General features: G+C 43.5%; 1 long non-coding RNA gene across 6 annotated transcripts in view; it reads right to left on the bottom strand.

The window, feature by feature from the left end:
- LOC147029683 (uncharacterized) overlaps positions 1-20927 on the bottom strand; it is a 265289-nt gene that overhangs the window by 88503 nt on the left and 155859 nt on the right. For all 6 annotated transcript variants that reach the window (XR_015056028.1, XR_015056021.1, XR_015056020.1 and 3 more), the window contains exon 8: positions 3543-3659. This is a non-coding gene — a long non-coding RNA (uncharacterized LOC147029683). The remainder of the gene's footprint in view (positions 1-3542; positions 3660-20927) is intronic.

Here is a 20927-nt window from a genome sequence, read left to right as displayed (position 1 = left end):
AAAGTAAAGGGAGGTTGATGAAACTTCACCTACATATAAAGTTATTCCTTTGATACAAGTGTACATACTTGTAAGATTGATGCAATTGTGCCTTGATACCATTTGTGGAGAAACCTTTAGTATGGGTACCAAGTCAGGTCAGGAAACCTAATCTGATGTCTTCATTAATTGTAAAGTTAATGCCACCAAGATGTTTTTTGAATTGTCCAAAGAGATGAAAATCACAAAGTCACAAGTCTGGACTGTACGGAGAATGATTTAGAACTTCCCAACACATCTCCACTAAAGTTAGTACTGGTCACGTTTGATGTGCGATGGCGAGCATTATTACGCAGTGAAGTCATGCCCTGAGACAGCACACCTGACCGTCGTCTTCACATTGATTGTGCCATTTAATTGTGTAACAAGTAACTACAGTACAGTACATCAAGAGTTTTCCACTTTCATAAAATTTCAAATGAATTAAACCATTACAGTCCTAAAACATGATTGCCACAAAGTTTTAGGCTGATGGCTGAATCCTGAATGTTTTTGGACGTGGAGACCAAGAAAGTTGACTTGCTTCGATTCTCGCATGGAATAATGGACCTTCATGTCACCTTGTTCCACAATTTTCTTAAAGAAAAAAACATCTCCCTCCCCCTAGTTGTGTTTCAAAAGCTCCGATTCAATGGCTGCACGAGTTGCCTTTGATCAAATGATAGGTCCTTTATGTTACCAACCTTACACTAACCACATTGAATTTCAGAATGAATGATTGTTTTCAAACTTCAAACACTGATTCTTCTGCCATTTCATGTCCAGTAATCTCATCATTCTCGAAAATTAGCTGTTCAACAGGTTTCGTGAAGACAGCAGTTGGTTGCAAGCGACAATGCTCAAAATCGTTCACCAATTCACAGCCATTTTTGAATCGACTGCTCCATTTAAAAACAATTTAGGTTTTCCTTCACAAGGAAATTGATGATACACCTCTGTTGCACAGCACATGTGACTATACGGCCACCATCTTAGGTTTTACGTAAAATGCTCAATGAGTCACTTCTTTTATAACTTGCTCAGGCTCAGGGAAGACTATATTGTTATGTGGAAGGGGGTGGGCGGAATTACAGCTAGATTGTGATAAGTGTACCATGGACCATGTGTTTCGAGTAGGTTATATTGCCATGCAACAGGGACCTGTTCGGTTAAGTTGTACCGTATGTAATAGTTGCACCATGGAGGCAGTGAGTGTTAACTTTTAAGATAGTCAGGGTAAGGTTGTGCAGTGTAAAACCTCGTGTATGATATGTGAGGCCATGTGGAGGGCTTGTAAAACAACGGTACGAAGAAAGTGCTTTGTTTGGACCATTATGAACTGTCGGCACATGCTCGTAAACCATGCTGGCGAGATGCAATGTGGAAGCCTGGAAGGGGTAGAATACTTTTTATGGGCACGCCTAGCGGGGCGGGATGGCAAGAGCAAGGTGTCACATGCACTTGTTGGCAGCCAATGACGGGACCCACCACTTGGAGAGGCGGACCCAAAGTCCGGGAGGGTCAAACTGGTGCGGAAGACACCAAGAGGAGGGGGATCGGCACCATGCAGGAGAATGGACGCACCGGCATTCACATCTGTGGAGCATCGTGCTTATGAGCTTGAATCTGCACCACCTTGCGTTGCCTTCTTCGTCTTCACTGCTTCTTGTTTTTGCAGTCAGAGTTGCTCTGGCTCGTCATCATGGGACCTCAAGCAGTTTGTGTATATACAAGCCTTCATCTGCCCATTTGTTCCTTGAGAGACGGTTATAAAGGTAAGAGACGTGTTCTCATCTTTCGCCTCACGCGCATTTCCACTGCCCAAATTTGGTTTCACTTGGAACGATCTTGGGGAATAGTAAGTCTAGAATGCATTGTAGATGAATTCTTACTTGAATGCAGTTTAGCCTACGACGTTTCGGCTATTCACAGGATCAAAGATCCCTGTGCTGTGGCATATTGTGTTTACGAGCCTCTGACATGACAATATCATTGTACAAAATTTCAACATTGATCAATTATATTACCCCACACGCATCGAGCAAACCTGGGGTTAAGCAATTGGTTCACTCCTATTGTGTGCCTTTCAGTCTATGATTGAGGAACTTCAATTGACTTTCATATTTCGAACATGTCGAACATGAATCAGCTTGTTTACACTTCCATAAATCTGCAATTTAGCAGTGCTTTGGCTAAGGATTTGGAAACATTGCATGCACCGTGTCTAATATGTGCAGTGGGGTAAAGCAATTGCTTCAGTCTGTCGTCTGTCTGTCAATCTGGCAGTGAAATTTTTTGGAAAATCATTCCAAACAGGAAACACTGTTTTTAGAGACTTCACAAAGGACACAAATAACAGGTGTGAATAACGATTACAACCTGTTTTATAAAGAGGTGTAAAAGATGGTGTTTCCCAAATACATCAACTGTGGAAACCTGCCCATTCAATGTTTTTTTTTCTCTTCTTTTTCTACAGCCTTTAAAACTGCTTTTTATTTCAATTTAATTCAATATTTTGAACACGAAGAACACAAATCGCCTTTTTGCACTTCCAAAACCTCTCAGTTTAGCAGTAATTTGGCAAAATTGAATGCCATTTCAACGAAAGAGCATTTCAAAAGCCTCAGTTTGTCCAAGAAAAGTTGGCAGCAGGTTCAGCTCTGGACTTGTCCATTTCATCCATCAGCTTTGTATGGTTACCATCACGCTTGTTATTCAAAGTTCACGAACAAAGCTAATATTAGTAATATACATCGTGCTCAGAAACGCAAAGGAAGAGTTGATAAGACCCTTCCCATGTCCTTTTTTCTCTCAAGACTGTGCGGGGTAAGGTGTTCATTGAACTCTGTAGTTTTACATGTTATTATACACGCAAGCTTGAACCACCCGCTCAAAACTTTTATATTTAGTTTGGTCATCATGCATGCGTTGAATCTCTTTTTAGCATCAGTGCAAGGAAACATTCCCAAGGCATTATTATTTCCTGATAATAACCAGGCAAGTAATGATGAAATGTCAGGGCAATATTTTGCAATGCCAAATAATATTGCATTTTCATAAAACATGACATTACAGTTTTTAGTTATTTATCTCTACTGTCACCAATTCTTTCGTTTTAAAATCAATCATGTATTCCTACAAATAACGGCCGGTGGAAGGTTCAGACGTAGCACTCTCACCCTTCAGCTGTCTAATCTGAATTTAATTATTGGCCCGATTATCATATGTCACCTTAATGTTTCATGGGCAAGTCGTTCCATCAATGAATAGTGTGTCAGAAGGGATATTCATCTGGGGATTCGTCAGCTAGCAATGGTTGCTAGTGAGCATTGAAGATCTCACAGTGAATTTCGCTATGGAGTTGGGGAATACACTGATACCTTTATTAGATTCTACATTCCTTTGGCTAGGAAGACCTTTCTTCGTCCGTCATTGTGATCGTTGGCTCGGAAGACAATGACAAACCACGTAGTGCAAAATGAAAAACTAGTTTTACTTGCAAAGGCTTATGTCGGTTTGCATACCTCGATCAATGTTCTGTTGATTCCATCCATTGTTCCATCCAGTGTAACCCTTGCCACGAGACTGCTTCAGCAACACATGACCTTCCCTCGCGCAGACCGCCAAACAACAAACAACACCTGTAAGTAAATACCAGCACCTGTCAGGTTTGATAAAACAACAAAGATAGATGTAAACTGATAAAATAAATGATGAATCGTTCAAAGATGGTGTCGGTGGTACCCAGAGTACTCTGTGAAATGACGTCACTTCCCCCAGGCTCAGTGGTAATGTTTGTCTGAAATCAAGTCCGGTGATATAACAGGTACTTGTCTATCGTCTGTGTGTGTGTGTGTGTGTGTGTGTGTGTGTGTGTGTGTGTGTGTGTGTGTGTGTGTGTGTGTGTGTGTGTGTGTGTGTGTGTGTGTGTGTGTGTGTGTGTGTGTGTGTGTGTGTGTGTGTGTGCGTGCGTTTTGTGTTGCAGCTCCTCCATGAGCCTTAGATCCTGTAGACAAAAAAAAAGCAGTGGCTTTTGTAAATGAAAGTATTATACCAGTTGTTTTAGGATTTGGATAACGAATTTGCTCAAGTAAAGGTTTTGTGTTCTTTGCATATGGATGTCAAGGGTCCAGCATCCTTTAATTGTCTGAGTTTCCTTGAATGAGGAAGCTTAAAGTTGCCTGTCAAAGAGGTAGCTCACATAAAGTTGGTTAATAAGATATGATTGGTTATCAGAAAGTCCTTACTCTGGTATTTTTGTGGGCCAGGGTTCGATGGCGATAAACCACCACTAAGTGGAGCAGTGGAGTCGTCTCCCACCGAACACCCGGAATTTAGGTCGTGACTCTCGGACAACTCCGAAGGTCATGGGTCCCTTTGCGGACTGTGGTCGCCAATACTTCAACGGCGTGGGGTAGGGTTAATTGCCTAATTTCAATATACCTAAGTACCCACGTCGTCCAACTACTGGGGAAAACCACACCCTCAGCCGACTGTCCGGACTGAGTCGCTGGTACCGACTTGGATCCGGCGTAATCGAGCAGAGTTACCAGAGCCGCGCCGGTCCCAAATGAACAACCTACGGCACGAACGGCCTCACTATTTCTCAAGTCCGAACCATGCTGGGTCAATGAAGGAAAACACGGACAACGAACGTGAACATTTAACAGGGGATATATTTTACAATAATAATCGGGGAGGGGAGCACACAGAGCAGAGTTATCTGAATAAAAGGCAGGAATGTACAATGAGCAAAGAAAAAGCACTTAACAATTCGACTTACAGGATGGCGCCCCACACACACACACACACACACACACACACACACACACACACACACACACACACACACACACACACACACACACACACACACACACACACTGGACCTCGTGGGTCTATTTTCAGCCTTTCAGCTCGGAGGGAAGGTGAGCTGAGGGCAGGGGTCGAGTCGGGTACCTATTCCGCCTCGTGCGGTCACACCAACCCGAACCACTGGCGGGACTCGAACCCACGACCCGAAGTCCACGGCCCACAAACGAGACTGCTCAACCACGACCACCACTGTCTCAGACCGCTTCAACCACCACACACGACCGTCTGCCATGACGACAGACTGCTCAGAATCGCCACGATCCTCCTGTCTGCCATTCTCTCATCTCCCACAGCCACTCTGGCGTCCTCACGATCACCCGGTCTGCCGAAAACTGCCCCTTACAAGCGTTCTACTCCTCTTTTTGGTGGGAGGGGTCTCTTCTCATCCCACTCTAACCCTGATTGGATGAGGGGCTGTCGGGTGACTCGTGGTCACCTCCCGATTGGCTGGGGCATGCGTGTCATGCTTGCCCTTCGCTCATTGGCTGGAGGAAACAGTCCATGCCCTTCCTTGGAGCGGAGCCTCGACCCGAAGCGACGGAGGCTCCACCCACGCCCTCAGCCAAAAACAAGTGGGCAATGGCGACCGGTGGAGCGAGGTGATGGTCCGTTGTTGTAGTGGATGTAGTCGTAGTTGTTGTCGTTGTAAAAGATGTAATAAACCCGACTATGCAATAATTTGTAGCACACATGAAATTCCCACAAGATAAAGTGGGGATTCTAACTGTAAACACATACTTATTGAAATAACTAAGCTTAGGGACTCTGGCTGTTTGTGTGCACAAGGTTTCCAAATCCATAACAGTATAACTAACTGGTCAAAGACATAGCTAAAATTTTATTTACCAGCATATTCCATTTAATGCAATATTTACGTAATTTTTTTCTCCGTATACAATAACTGACTTAACATCTTAAGGTCCCGAGTTCAAGATCCTGTTGTGGCAAAATTCACACCATGTTGGTTGACTTTGCCTGTCATCCTTCAGAGGTCGGCAAAGTGAGCAAAACAGATCTCGGAAAAATGAGCCATTCAACTATCCTGAGTCGTAGTAGTGAGCCCTCCAGGACTGTGCCCCCAAGGCAATTAACCTGTCTCGGCTGGCCTATGCATTTGACGACGTGAAAGGAATGGTTAACACTGTTGCTCTTCTGCGAAGCTGGCACTCCCCTGAGGCAATGGCACACGACATAGAGCAGTCCCGAGACAGTTGTTTTATTAGTATTATTTTTAGATAGCCCTTCCCTTTTTCCGAGTGGGTTTATGGGACAGAATTTAGTGTGAGGGCTTTTAGGCAGGTCTTTATTCCCATCTTTTACTTGGCACACACAACCCCTCTATCACAAAACATACACGCAGAGCAACAGACAGCTCATTTGCATGCACACACCATTTCAGATTCAAACCTCACTCACTACCCAACTGACACCCCACTTCAATCTTCTCCAGACTCGAAACAGCACCACAACCTTCATACGACCACCACAATGCCTTCCTAAAAATCCCCATACCATGAAACCACAACCTAAGCTCGCTTACTGTCGCCATTAACTGTCAAACTGTCACAACTATGATGCCTCAACCACAACAAACCACCATGCAATAACCAACCGCTATGCGACACCACCACTGCCATCGCTCAATCAACATCACCACTGATGCCAACACCACCTCTTGGGACCAACAGAACAAGGGAGCGGCCCATACCATTATAGATGCTTGGGTCTGGATGTTCTGATGCTCGGGTCTGCATGTTCTGGTGTCTCGCTTGGAGCGCAAGAGTGCACCGGATGCCATTCAAAGTCGTGTGGATAGCCCAAGCGTTCCGCTCAATTACGGCCCTCATTGGGCGCCCAGCGCATGTTCGTGGCTGGAGAGCGCAACCAGGTACCTTACCCCCATGTTATTCTCGGAGCTCCATTGTGTAGCCAGGTACAGAGCGACTGAGGTCATTTCCAGTGCCAAATCCTTGCCTGGGCGGGGCCAAAGCCATGATAAGCATCTGTGCACCAATGGAGGCATGGAAAAAACGCCCATAGGCTGCCTGTTCTGCCTCCCAAACTCCGCCTCTACTGGGGGATTATAAAAGAGAGCCCTGTTCTCCGATTTGCTCCCTCTTGTCTGGTCTGCCTTCTCTTTTGTCTTTGGGGTCACGGAGAGCAACAGAATGAGTGGGACAAACAGAATGGGATGGATCAGGGAGCCAGGCGCCACATAGCATGCAGTTTACCCTTTTAGTTTAACCTTTTAGTAATTTAACAAATAGACCTCTTACACTCACGATTAGGACTGCCTTCTTACACATTCTTTGTTTCATTCCCAACCCCCTTCCCCTCCCCCCCAAACCTGACCCAACACCTTAACATTTTCCTCTTCATGCATCACTGCACCTCACCACACGGTACCGCACACCTCGTCACACCTACTCTGACCATGCACAATAGACACTCAGTTTTTCTCCCATCCCCCTTCCTCCACCTCAGCGGCTGGGTTGTGTTGGTCTGTCGACCGCACCTGGTAAATAAGAAGTTGCAAACACCTCGTCCTTTCTCTCTCTTTCGCTTTCAGATTTCCTCAGGTATGTGTCTGATGGTGCCTGTCATGTTAGTGTAAATAAGAGTGTGAAAGTTCTTAATAATGGGTTAATTCTGCACTGTCTTGTTGTGTAAATATTTGCATGTCCTTTGCCTCACCCACTTGTAATAAACTTACTTGTGTTATAAATATACCCAGTTCATCAGGTCTTTTCCCCATTGATCTAGCATAGTCCGCACATAGTGTTAGCTGGGAAGTTTTACCCCACTAATTTGCTGTTAGCCAGCGCACACTCGCTGTATCACTCAGTAGTAATCCGGGTGTGTGTTGAGGGCATGAGACCCCCCCTGGTGCGGCCGTCCACAGGTAAGGTATCCACACAAAGTTGTGAAACCCTGCCAGGATTGGCAGTACCAACCGGCATTTGTAGTTGCTTGGCAACACATCGGCACATGGAGTTCTCTGTGCTCAGGATCCGTAACAACACAATATACCATATTTTATTTTTATACTTTTCTAGATGTTGGACTATTTGTTTCGATGCAGCACAAGGCTGTGGGGTAGCATCATTGGCTGGGGGTGTGGCTGTGCTACTGATTAGGACAGAAATTTGGCCAAGGTGCCGGTGATAGCTTGCCTACTCTTCACGAAGGACACCAATGAATGCCAGAAAATGGGACCCATCCGAGGGACGGCACACACATTGATGAATCACCGTGCCTGTGAAACACTGTGATTTTTTTTTTGTGTACAATGTCGAGGCTCGTGTAAGAGCTAACACACAGAACGTATAACAAAGGAAGCAGGGGACAAGAGGGGTGGGAGAAGGAAGCACAGAACAGTGAGGAACAGAGACGTTAGCAGATCTGTGGAAGGGAGAGGGATGAGGTGGGGTACACGGGGTAAATGAGACGGATGATAGTTTATGGCTGTGGCTGGATTCAAATGCAGGCTGGACAGCTTAAAGTTCACACAAATGCAGGCTCTACGATTTATTCAGGTCAGAAGGAACAGGTTGTTGGTCCAAAAGCATGCACCATATTCACATCTCAAATATATCATCAGATGCTATCCCGTTTACATGATTGTACATGAATCATGAGACAGCCAGCTAAATTAGCCCAATGTTTGAGTTACACGGCCTAGCATATCCTGTGAGCATTGTACCACGACAGTAGATTCAAATCAGATTTTACTTCGATGAGAACTCATTCAAATCAATCTTTGATAAAAATGTAATTCGTATAAACCGGATCTCAGAATCAAACTCATGTAAACCAGAGTTTGCTGAGAATCAAAATCATGTAAACCATATCTGAGAATCAAACTTTTGTAAACCAGACTTTGCTGAAAATCGAGCTCATGAAAACCAGACATTACTGAGAATCAAACTCGTCTGAGAATCAAACCAAATCTGAGAATCACACTCATGTAAACCAGACTTTGTTTGGAATCAAACTCAAATAAACTCGATCAAAAAACTAGTTTGATTCCAGTTTACTCAAATAAACTAGAATCAAACTCAAGAAAACCAGACATTACTGAGAATCAAACTCGTCTGAGAAACAAACCAAATCTGAGAATCACACTCATGTAAACCAGACTTTGCTGAAAATCGAGCTCATGAAAACCAGACATTACTGAGAATCAAACTCGTCTGAGAAACAAACCAAATCTGAGAATCACACTTATGTAAACCAGACTTTGCTGAAAATCGAGCTCATGAAAACCAGACATTACTGAGAATCAAACTCGTCTGAGAATCAAACCAAATCTGAGAATCACACTCATGTAAACCAGACTTTGTTTGGAATCAAACTCAAATAAACTCGATCAAAAAACTAGCTTGATTCCAGTTTACTCAAATAAACTAGAATCAAACTCAAGAAAACCAGACATTACTGAGAATCAAACTCGTCTGAGAAACAAACCAAATCTGAGAATCACACTCATGTAAACCAGACTTTGTTTAGAATCAAACTCAAATAAACTAGATCAAAAAACTAGTTTGATTCTAGTTTACTCAAATAAACCAGAATCAAACTCCAGTAAACTATATCTGAGACTCAAATTCATGAAAACCAGACATTACTGAGAATCAAACTCGTCTGAGAATCAAACCAAATCTGAGAATCACACTCATGTAAACCAAACTTTGTTTAGAATCAAACTCAAATAAACGAGATCAAAAAACTAGTTTGATTCTAGTTTCCTCGAATAAACTAGAATCAAACTCCAGTAAACGAGATCTGAGAATCGAACTCATGAAAACCAGACATTGCTGAGAAGCGAACTCGTGTAAACCAGATCTGAGAATCACACTCATGTAAACCAGAATTTGCTGAGAATCAAACTCAGATAAACCAGATCTGAGAATCAAACCCATGTAAAGCAGATCTGAGAATCAAACTCATGTATACCAGACTTTTGAGAATCAAACTCAGATAAACTAGATCTGAGAATCGAACTCGTGTAAACCAGATCTGAGAATCACACTCATGTAAACCAGACTTTGCTGAGAATCAAACTCAGGTAAACTAGATCCGAGAATCAAACTCGTGTAAACCAGATCTGAGAAACTCATGTAAACCAGATCTGAGAATCAAACTCATGTAAACCAGATCTGAGACTCAAACTCATGTAAACCAGATCTGAGAATCACACTCGTGTAAACCAGATCTGAGAATCAAACTCGTGTAAACCAGATCTGAGAATCACACTCATGTAAACCAGACTTTGCTGAGAATCAAACTCAGATAAACTAGATCTGAAAATCAAACTCATGTAAACCAGACTTTGCTGAGAATCAAACTCGGATAAACCAGATCTGAGAATCAAACTCATGTAAACCAGACTTTTGAGAATCAAACTCAGATAAACTAGATCTGAGAATCAAACTCGTGTAAACCAGATCTGAGAATCGCACTCATGTAAACCAGATCTGAGAATCACACTCATGTAAACCAGATTCGAGAATCAAACTCATATAAACCATACATTGCTGAGAATCAAACTCATGTAAACCATACATTGCTGAGAATCACTCTCATGTAAACCAGATCTGAGAATCAAACTCATGTAAACCATACATTGCTGAGAATCACTCTCATGTAAACCAGATCTGAGAATCAAACTCATATAAACCATACATTGCTGAGAATCAAACTCATGTAAACCATACATTGCTGAGAATCACTCTCATGTAAACCAGATCTGAGAATCAAACTCATATAAACCATACATTGCTGAGAATCAAACTCATGTAAATCATACATTGCTGAGAATCAAACTCATGTAAACCATACATTGCTGAGAATCAAACTCATGTAAACCATACATTGCTGAGAATCAAACTCATGTAAACCAGATATGAGAATCACACTCATGTAAACCAGACTTTGCTGAGAATCAAACTCATGCAAACCAGATCTGAGAATCAAACTCATATAAACCATACATTGCTGAGAATCAAACAAGTAAACCAGACATTGCTTCGAATTGAACTCGTGTAAACCAGATCTGAGAATCACACTCATGTTAAGCAGACTTTGCTGAGAATCAAACTCAAATAAACTAGATCTGAGAATCAAACTCATGTAAACCAGATCTGATAATCAAACTCGTATAAACCATACATTGCTGAGAATCAAACTCAAATAAACTAGATCTGACAATCACACTCATGTAAACCATATTTGAGAATAAAACTCATGCAAACCAGATCTGAGAATCAAACTCATATAAACCAGACATTGCTGAGAATCAAACTCATGTAAACCATACATTGCTGAGAATCAAACTCATGTAAACCAGATCTGAGAATCACACTCATGTACACCAGACTTTGCTGAGAATAAAACTCAAATAAACCAGATCTGAGAATCAAATTCATGTAAACTAGATCTGAGAATCAAACTCATATAAACCATACATTGCTGAGAATCAAACTCATGTAAACCATACATTGCTGAGAGTCAAAGTCATGCAAACCAGATCTGAGAATCACACTCATGTTAACCAGACTTCGCTGAGAATCAAACTCAAATAAACTATATCTGAGAATCAAACTCAAGTAAACCACATCTGAGAATCAAACTCATGTAAACCACATCTGAGAATCAAACTCATGTAAACTAGATCTGAGAATCACACTCATGTATACCAGACTTTGCTGAGAATCAAACTCAAAAGCAACTCGATCTGAGAATCAAACTCATGCAAACCAGATCTGAGAATCTAAATCATGAAACCAGACATTGCTGCGAATCAAACTCATGAAAACTGGATGTGAGATTCAAACTCGTGAAAACCATACATTCCTGAGAATTGAACTCGTGAAAACCAGAGAAAAGTAGCAATCGAACTCGTGAAAACTAATGAAAAAAACCGAGGAGAAAATTAGAAGTGAGAATCCAACTCATTAAAACCAGACATTGCTGAGATTCAAACTCGTGAAAACCAGACATTCCTAAAAATCGAACTCAAGTGAAGGAGAGAATGCACACGTTCTTGTCGTGACAAAACCCTGTTTGGTGCTATGTTGATCATGCCTTTCTTGCCACTAGTTCAGTAGTGTTGGAGCAATTTTTCACCATGGCGTGGCAGTTCCTAACTCTAAGAATTACGAAATTCTATCCACAGTGACAAAAATCATAAATCATGCAATGTCATCCAGGACATTCTGTGGCTTTGCACTCGGATGTGCAAGAGGAAGAATGGCAGATTTATGTTCGAAATGCCAGGAGTTTAATTATTTATGAGATAAAGAATTGGTTTTCAAATGAAACCAAAGAAAAAGATGGCAGAATGATTGGTCTATAAATGTAACTTATTTGTGCTGTAGGTTAAAATTTGGAGAAAAGAGAAAGGCTTTTTCAGGAAACGACAATTTTATGGATTAATTTACGATTTGATAGAATTCCTCAAAATTTCAATAAAAATATTCACTTAAGTTTGTTCGTTTGTTTCGTTCACCGGAACCCACAATGAGTTATCGCCGGCACCCAGGCCAAGTTCCGAATTCCTTCTCTCACCTGCAGGCACTGCGTCAGCGGCACAACCACGCTCCCAGCAACTGTGCAAACCAGCGGCTACGTGATGCCTGCAAAATTTGGGCTGCTCATTCTCATCATTGGACGACTCGTTTGCATCATTAACTGGAGTGCAGCTGTGCTGCTGATGCAGTGCCCCCTGCAGGTTTGGGCCGCAAATTGTGATTTATTCATGGTACCCATCTCACCTACTCTTCGTGAAAGACGCAGTGAAATCCACAATGCCCACCCACGACCGGCATTGGCAGACGGGTCCTCTGGCTCAACATCCTTCTGATGGATGGCGCACACGGTGAAGCATCACACTGCATGTGCAAAAAACAGGATGACAGTTTATATTGGGTAAAGTTTCCAACCCAGGCTAGACAGCTCAAGGGCAAGTGCACATAGCCCTAATCTATCTTGGCAGCACTATTATTGTTCATGACGTGAAGCAAATGTGATGTGAGAATCATGTGTAGGGGATAGGCTGTTACAGTTCTGTGCTTTCCACCAATGCTGCTGTTGAATCCATCCTAAACAGACATCAGGCATGTCATCATCATGATCATCATTATGATCATCATGTCTATAGAAGTGAAGGTAGTCCTGTAGATCTTCCAGTCTGCACTATGGATGGTACTTGGTTAATTTGGTCATTGGTGCAGGATGGAGTGCTTATGATTGGGTGATGGTCAGTGCAACTGGAAACGCTCACCCCACCAAACCTTGTCCAGACCCTGTTTAAAAGCTTCAACAGACTGAGCATCTACAACGTTCTGGGGAAGACTGACTGTTCCAGTCTTTTACTACTCTCTGACTGAAGAATTTTTTCCACATGTCTAAATTACACCTCGGCACAAAGAGTTTAAGGGAGTGGCCCCATGCTGAAGGATATTAAGCTGGAGTGAAGAAATGTTGCGGTCTAATCCGGTCGATTCCGTGGAGCACCTTAAATGTTTGGATCATATCACCATAGTAGTAGCAGAAGAAAAGCGAAAACATATTCAAACACCAGAGTCCCTCTGAATAGGAAAGTTCATGGAGGGTTGGAATCATCCTTGTAGCTTGTCTCTGGACCTTCTCCACTTCATTGATGTCCATCAGGAATCCAGGGTGCTAGGCAATTTTGACATACTCCAACAGTGGGCGTATCAGTGCCTTGAACATTATTGGGAGGGTTTCTCCATCGGGTAAAATGCCTGGTGTTGGCTTAATGGTTAGGGTGGTGGGCTTGGGATCCTCGGATCCGGAGTGGCAACCCGTCCAGGATTGTACCCAATAGTCAAGGAGACTGCTTCGGCAGCACCAACACTCTGCACAGAGTATGGTCCCAATGGATGGAATGGATGGAACATGAAAGTTATACGAGGTGTGTTCAAAAAGTATCCAACCTTAATTTTTCGTGCGTAAACAAATGAAGCTCGGGAGGCGTAGTTTGGTGCACGTATGTAGGCGATCCTAATCCGTATGCGTGAATATTTTCCCGCCTGCAGAAGCTGTCAGTCGCCGACAGACCGCCGATGAGTGAGGAAGTGTAAGTGAGCGCCGTCGGATTTTCGTTTTTGACAAAATGACGAAAAAACTTGAACAACGCTACTGCATCAAATTTTGTGTAAAGCTTGGCGATTCCCAAGTGGAAACGATCCGCAAGATTCAACAGGCCTTCGGGAACGAAGCAATGGGCACCACACAGATAAAAGAGTGGTACAACCGCTTCAAAGATGGTCGCACATCAGTGGAAAGTGAAGCACGTTCTGGTAGGCCCTCAATATCCCAAAATGAGATCGTCATTGACCAAGTGAGGACCCTGCTGATGCAGGATCGTCGAATCACGATCAGAGAACTTGCAGACGAGGCGGGTGTCAGCATTGGATCCGTTCATTCCATTGTGACTGAGGATTTGGGCTGAAGGAGAATCTCAGCAAAGTTCATTCCAAAGCTGCTAACGATCGAGCAGAAGCAACTCCGTTTGGAGATCGCACAGGACATGCTGGAGACTGTGAACGATGATCCCAACTTCTTCAACACAGTGATCACTGGCGATGAGACCACAGTGATCCGTCATTTTGTCAAAAACGAAAATCCGACGGCGCTCACTTACACTTCCTCACTCATCGGCGGTCTGTCGGCGACTGACAGCTTCTGCAGGCGGGACAATATTCACGCATACAGATTAGGATCGCCCACATACGTGCACCAAACCACGCCTCCCAAGCTTCATTTGTTTACGCACGATAAATTAAGGTTGGATACTTTTTGAACACACCTCGTACATAAGAATCAATGTAATATGTCAGGAAAATATAATAACTTTTCTCAGGATAATGAACCACATGTCCATACAGCCGCAGCTGATGCTCACGGACTATGAAGGTAACAAATCTCATTTGAGTCTCTCTCAGCAACCGCTCATTGGACACAAAGTGCGACAAGCGATAGCCAAGGATTCTCCGAAGAGACATGGAATCAAAGGAATTAAATCTCCATCTCAGATCCCTGGTCAGAGTCCAAGTTTCACATCCATAGATCCATTTCACATGATCCAGCCAGGATCATATTTTCCTACAAGTAGTTTCAGTTCATGCAATATATTCGGAAACGAATCCACATTTGGTATACAACACCCACAAATTGTCTTTCCTTCCAATGTCCTGAATATTTACCCTTCCACTGCTACTCATGTAAACCGAGTCATTGTGGTCTGGAGTTTTTCCCTGGTGCTTGGGGACGACAACCATTTTCCAGTTCCTCACCGCTCGACCCACTCCCTGACGCTTTTGTGCATGAAACACTGCAAGGTGCTTGAGGATTATCACTACCTTCTGTTGCTTGTGGACATGGACCAACTGCCTCCTCATTTGCTGCTGAGTTACTGTCTGTTCTCACTAGTGTTTCAGGTTTCCTGGCATGTTCACCTCTCCCTTTCCTGTCACATTCTTGCTGACCATGAGGTGTCTTCTTCACTTGGATTCTTCCTTGATATATAATCAGGTTTTCTTCTCCATTTCTCTTCCTTCTTTGGATTTCATTCCAAAGCATTTTCCTCTCATTCTGCTGACTATGTGTTAGGTCTGGGGCCACATATGTCTGCCTATTTCTCTGTTCCTTTAAGGTTCTTTGCAGCGTATAGAATGTCTCTCTTTTTTTCTGCCATTAGTCAGCTGAATCAACAACACAAGTGGCTTTACCATTCTGTTCTGGTTTATCTCACCGAGCCTCAATACCTTGTTGACTGACGCACCCATTATTCCAAGTCCATCTGCGATGATCTCCATCACAGAGTTTTGATCCTCCAGTTGTCTGACACTAGTTTGTTGAAGCTTTAGACTCCGCAACATTATACAGCACTATATTGTTCTTACATCTCTCACGGTCGACAACTTCCTCCAGAGTCAGGATGCTGACCACAGCCAGCTGCGTTCTGGTATCTCGAGCTTGAAACTGCGACTGTAACTGTACCTGTTCTCTAATGACAATCTTTGAAGCAAGTTTACTTGGTTGATCATCTGTCAATCTCACTGCATCAGCATAACCTTTTCTAATTCTCTTCTCCCGAGTTGCTGTCATGCCCTTGATGGCTTCCTGAAATTCCTGATGCATCTTTCCAACTTGCTCTGTCACCACCTTTTTGACCTCTTGACATACTTTGCCACTTATAGAGTTGACATCCCCATCATCCCTTCTCACTGCTGCTTTCGTGGCTTGGATAGACACTTTTTCACAGGCATGGCAGAACCAATGTGCATGGTTTGACTCGATGCCAAACACGTGATACATATCCACGGTCATGTCTTGACACTCCACACAAGACCATCGTTCGCATGCTTCACACGCAATCATTTACTTCCTTCTTTGTCTGTGGCAAATTTCGCACTGGAACAAATCCTCTTGATGACTCTGAACTTTTAGCCTGTGCCTTTTTTTTAGCCTGACTGAGTTTCCTGCCGATCTTCTTCGCATTATCAGGATAATTAATGGAGCGTCATATTTTCGAGACATCAATCCAAACAACAGCCGGCAGCATGTCGTACTTAACAGGCGCCGCCATTTTTGATGGCTTTTACAGAGACTTTTTCAACGGTCTGACCATAACGAATATTCTCAGCACCCGCACTCTCCACAGGGACGTCCTCTTCAGTGTATCCAAGCTTGATCCACCCACGACTAGAAGATCTGGCAAGTGGGAACTTTGCCCGACTCCCAAGGCTTCATTCGCTCTCAAGCGTTGACACCCGAGACTGCCGAGGCTTCGTCCATTCAAAACGGTCTCTCACTTATCTATTGGTCAACTACTCGAAGGATAAACTACGGTTGGATAGCTATCCACAGGATGATCTCAAGACCACCGTTAAGCTCAACTTTATTCCTGTTTGATTAATCTCTGGCACAGGTTGCACAGGAAGTCTGTCACCACAAACTGAGATGAAGTATTTATTTACTACGAGCAAATACAACTCGTCACTTCGCTGATGGTGTTATAAAGGGGGGTGGAGAGAGAGAGAGAGCGAGAGAGAGAGAGGAGGGAGGAGATAGGAGAGAGGAGAGGGTGGAGGGAGGGGAGAGGAGAGAGGAGAGGACAGGATGGAGGGAGGGGGGAGGAGAGGACGGAGGGAGGGAAGAGAATGTAGGGAGGGGAGAGGAAGCTAGTAAGGGGAAAAGAGCGAGGGTGGGAGAGTGACGCCTCACCGAATGTTGCTATACACTGCAAGAGAGAGTGGTGCAAGGAGTGGGGGGGGGGTAAGGTGAAGGGTGGAGGTGGGGTGAGCAAAGAGAATGATATGTTGTACTTGATGACCGAACACACAAAAAAAAATTAAAAAGTAAAGTCAGCCACTGGCATATTTGAAAAAAAAACTTTGATATCCCAGTTCCAGAGAATTTGTGGGAACATGAGCCAAACGCAAACACTGAAAACATTGAAGTTCCGCTCACGTATGGCCTCATCATTCCATAGAGCATGAACATCGAAAACAAAGCATTGCGGCCAGATATCATATTTAGGTACAAAAAAAAGAGAAAATAGCACCGCAAAGCGGGCATAACCCCTCAGCCCCTTGACGCAAACCAATTTCAAGATGGCTGCCATGGAGGTCACATTGAAAAGCGCAGCACACCCATTTTCAAAAGGAACCTTCCTCTACTCAACCCCAACACACCCAGCAAAAATGGATTTAATCGGACAAGGCGTTCTCCTCGAAATCGACGGAAACCAATTTCAAGATGGCTGCCATGGAGGCCACATTGAAAATCGCAGCGCGTCCATTTTCGGAAGGAACCTTCCTCTACTCAACCCCAACATACCCTGCAAAAATGGATTTAATCGGACAAGGCGTTCTACTCGAAATTGACGGAAACCAAAAGTTGACAGACGGATGGACGGACGGACGCCCGGACAATGCCTGTAACGACAATACCCCTTTTTCAGCCCAATTCGGGCTGAGGGGTAAAAAAGGGATTGCTAATTGAGGTGTTAATCCCAGTGATTTTGGACGAAACGATGCAGCAATCAAGAAAATGACCAAATATCAAGACTCAAGAATGAAGTGAAAAGATCCTGGAAGCTGAAGGTTGCCAAAATTGAAATCAGTGATAGTTGGAGCTTCGGGAATGATGATGAAGAACCTCACAGAGATATTAAAAACCATCCTTGGGAATATTATTACAAATTAACTACAGTTGGAAGCTGTCCGGGGCTCAGCGACGATTCTGAAGAGATCCCTCGGTACAAAACTTTGAGAACAGAAAACTTCACAGCTTGGTCCATGAATCATGACCCCATACTGAAATGAAGGGGGATACTTTGAGCCCACCCTTCGAGGAGTCCCTTCCACATCTGAAACCCGCATATGTAGACAGCAATCAATGACACAGACACACACACACACACACACACACACACACACACACACACACACACACACACACACACACACACACATTAAGACCTGGGACTTGAGCATTTAAAACCCATGCTATCTTCCTGGAAAAGGTCTGCCTGGATGCATGCATGCTCGTACGTGCAGCGACCCTTGCACCCCACCGGTCAGCTCACTCCAAATCTGATTCGTACATGCTAGTCCCCTCAACAGAGAGGAAAGGTTGAGGACCAGGGGGGGGGTGGGAGAAAAAGGGAGACGTCGAGGTCAGAAAGAGGGAGAGGGGTGGGAGAGAGGGGGTAGGTTTGGGAGGGAGAGAGAGGGGTGGGATAGGGGTGAGAGTGGCAGAGATGTGAGAGAGGGGAGGGGGGAAGAGGGGTGAGGGAGGGAGAGGGGTAAGAGAGGAAGAAGGGTGAAGGATTCCTGCAGATGTGATGCCCAGTTTATCATCCATCCAAAAGACGACACACACATTGATTAATCACCCTGCCTGTGAAACGCTGGGATAACAGTTTATAGCTGGGTGGGAATTCAAATCCAGGATACACAGCGCAAGCATGCGTACCTCTCAACTTTCCTGCCATGATATTTCGATTCCTTACTTCAGAACTGAAAACACTTTTCACTCATTGTGATCAAATAATTTATTTTGCCTTCCTACCTCCAGTATAGAACCGCGGTATCGCCATTGAAACTGAAACACGTGCCAAGCGGCTTCACCAAGCAAAAAGACTGAAGAAACTTTTGAAAACGAAACATTCAATTTTTATTTGTATTTATCTATGCCGAAGTGACGGGTCGTATAATGGAAGATCGTACAAAAAGGGGATACGTCGTGGAAAATAAAATTTCACATTTTCAGCGAGCCAGCCACCACCTGTTACCCCGCAGAACAACACATGGCTAAGAACGCATGCGAGTGACCCCTGAACTTTGTTCAAGTCGATCAACATACAGTATCCAGTGACAGTGCGAATATTGTAGAGCACTTTCCAAGTGGCAAAAGCACTCCGGTGAAATGGTTGAAAAGAAACGGCTCACTTGGCACGCGATTAGCAATCACCGAACCGTCATATTAAACCTTCAACTCCCAGACTCCGGAAAAGCCCGAAATGTCAAATATATCTAAACTCGACAAATGAACACTTTTTTTTAGGAATCGGAACTACTTGTAAGTTCGATTCTGGAGCTTAAATTTTGTAATTCTGCTTAGTTTAAGAGATTCTTGAGGTTATGGCATGTGCAAAAATGAAATAAAGCCACGAAAGCTGATGTCTCCGGGAATTTATAAGCATTGCAATGTAAGCCCAGTGATCTTTAGCTATGATGAATAGGCATTCGATAATATGAGTGTGGAAAGTGAAGAAAAAAAAACTATCATGAATAAATCGTTGTGGCCTGTTGTTCTAAGTTAAGGCATTGTTGAGCAGGCCAAAAAAATAAAATGGCAGATTCAGACCCCAGCAAAGTTACTTTGGATACGCCTTAAGACCCCAAAGAGCGAGGTATGAGAGGAAGCGCCTGATAAAGGATATAATTAGATAAGGCCGTTAATTATATTCAAAAGGGGGTTTTAATTAACCCAAACACCCAATTTTTACTCATGCACTTCTGTGGAGTTTTCTTAGTATGCATACAAAGTTTCAGGCTACTGGGTTTCATGGTTTTTGAGTTATGGAGGAGATACACACACTGCCTTTTATGAGTGGAGATAGAGCTGTATGACACTGATAACACCTGAGATGAGTTTCGATTATTTTATCAGCACAAGCATATTAGATCCGTCACTTCACTGATGGGAATACCAATCTTTGCTGAGATGGATCATTATATCTATGGGGCAAGAACAAAAAAGGATTCCTGGGAGATGTTGCTCTGCGTGCAGGGAAAACCAGCGTCGCAAGTTGGCGTTTGCAGTTTTTCAACATGTGCCAATACATAAACCTTCCCATCTTTTATATAGTTTTTTTTGTGTGTGTGTGCGTCACAAACCTTCCTGGGAGATCCCTGAATCCACCGTTGTTAGTTTCATTGAAATCCGTGAACCCGTTTCCAAGATATCGTATGACAAACAGACAAATAAACACACACGGCTCCTTTTATAATATAGATGAGCAGGAACCCGTGGAAATTCTATGTAAGGTAAAATGTAACTTCAAGACATCAGCTCTCCTCCCCCTCCCCATCTCTCTCTCCCCCCACCCTCTCTCTCTCTCCCTCTCCTTCTTTCCTCCCACCCCAGGAAGAGCTTTCAAAGGGGTTCTTTTCAGCATTTCAAAAGCTTCCAAATTTGTTATGACATAACTCCCATCTTCTCTCCTCTCTCTCTAAACCACTCCCCTCTCCTTCATCCCCTCTTCCCATCCCTCCCCTCATTTCCCTGTGGCCAGGAAGACCTTTCAAAGGGGTCCTATATAGTATATTGTACATGCATCATATTGCTAGAGGTCTATTGAGGTGTTTATGGGTCCTTTCGAGGTATTCCAAATGAAATCAAAAGAAATCCGGGGAAAAAACAGACAGCGAAAACCCAAAGAGACAGGTCTGAACCCCTCTTCCTATGGCCGGGAAGAGCATGAAAAATATTAA

The sequence above is a fragment of the Eptatretus burgeri genome, chromosome 3 (genome assembly GCF_056783735.1).
Source record: "Eptatretus burgeri isolate ZD-2024b chromosome 3, Ebu_testis_v1, whole genome shotgun sequence".
Lineage (NCBI taxonomy): Eukaryota > Metazoa > Chordata > Myxini > Myxiniformes > Myxinidae > Eptatretus > Eptatretus burgeri.
Note: the sequence above shows the minus strand (reverse complement) of the source record. Positions and strands in the feature narration are given on the sequence as shown.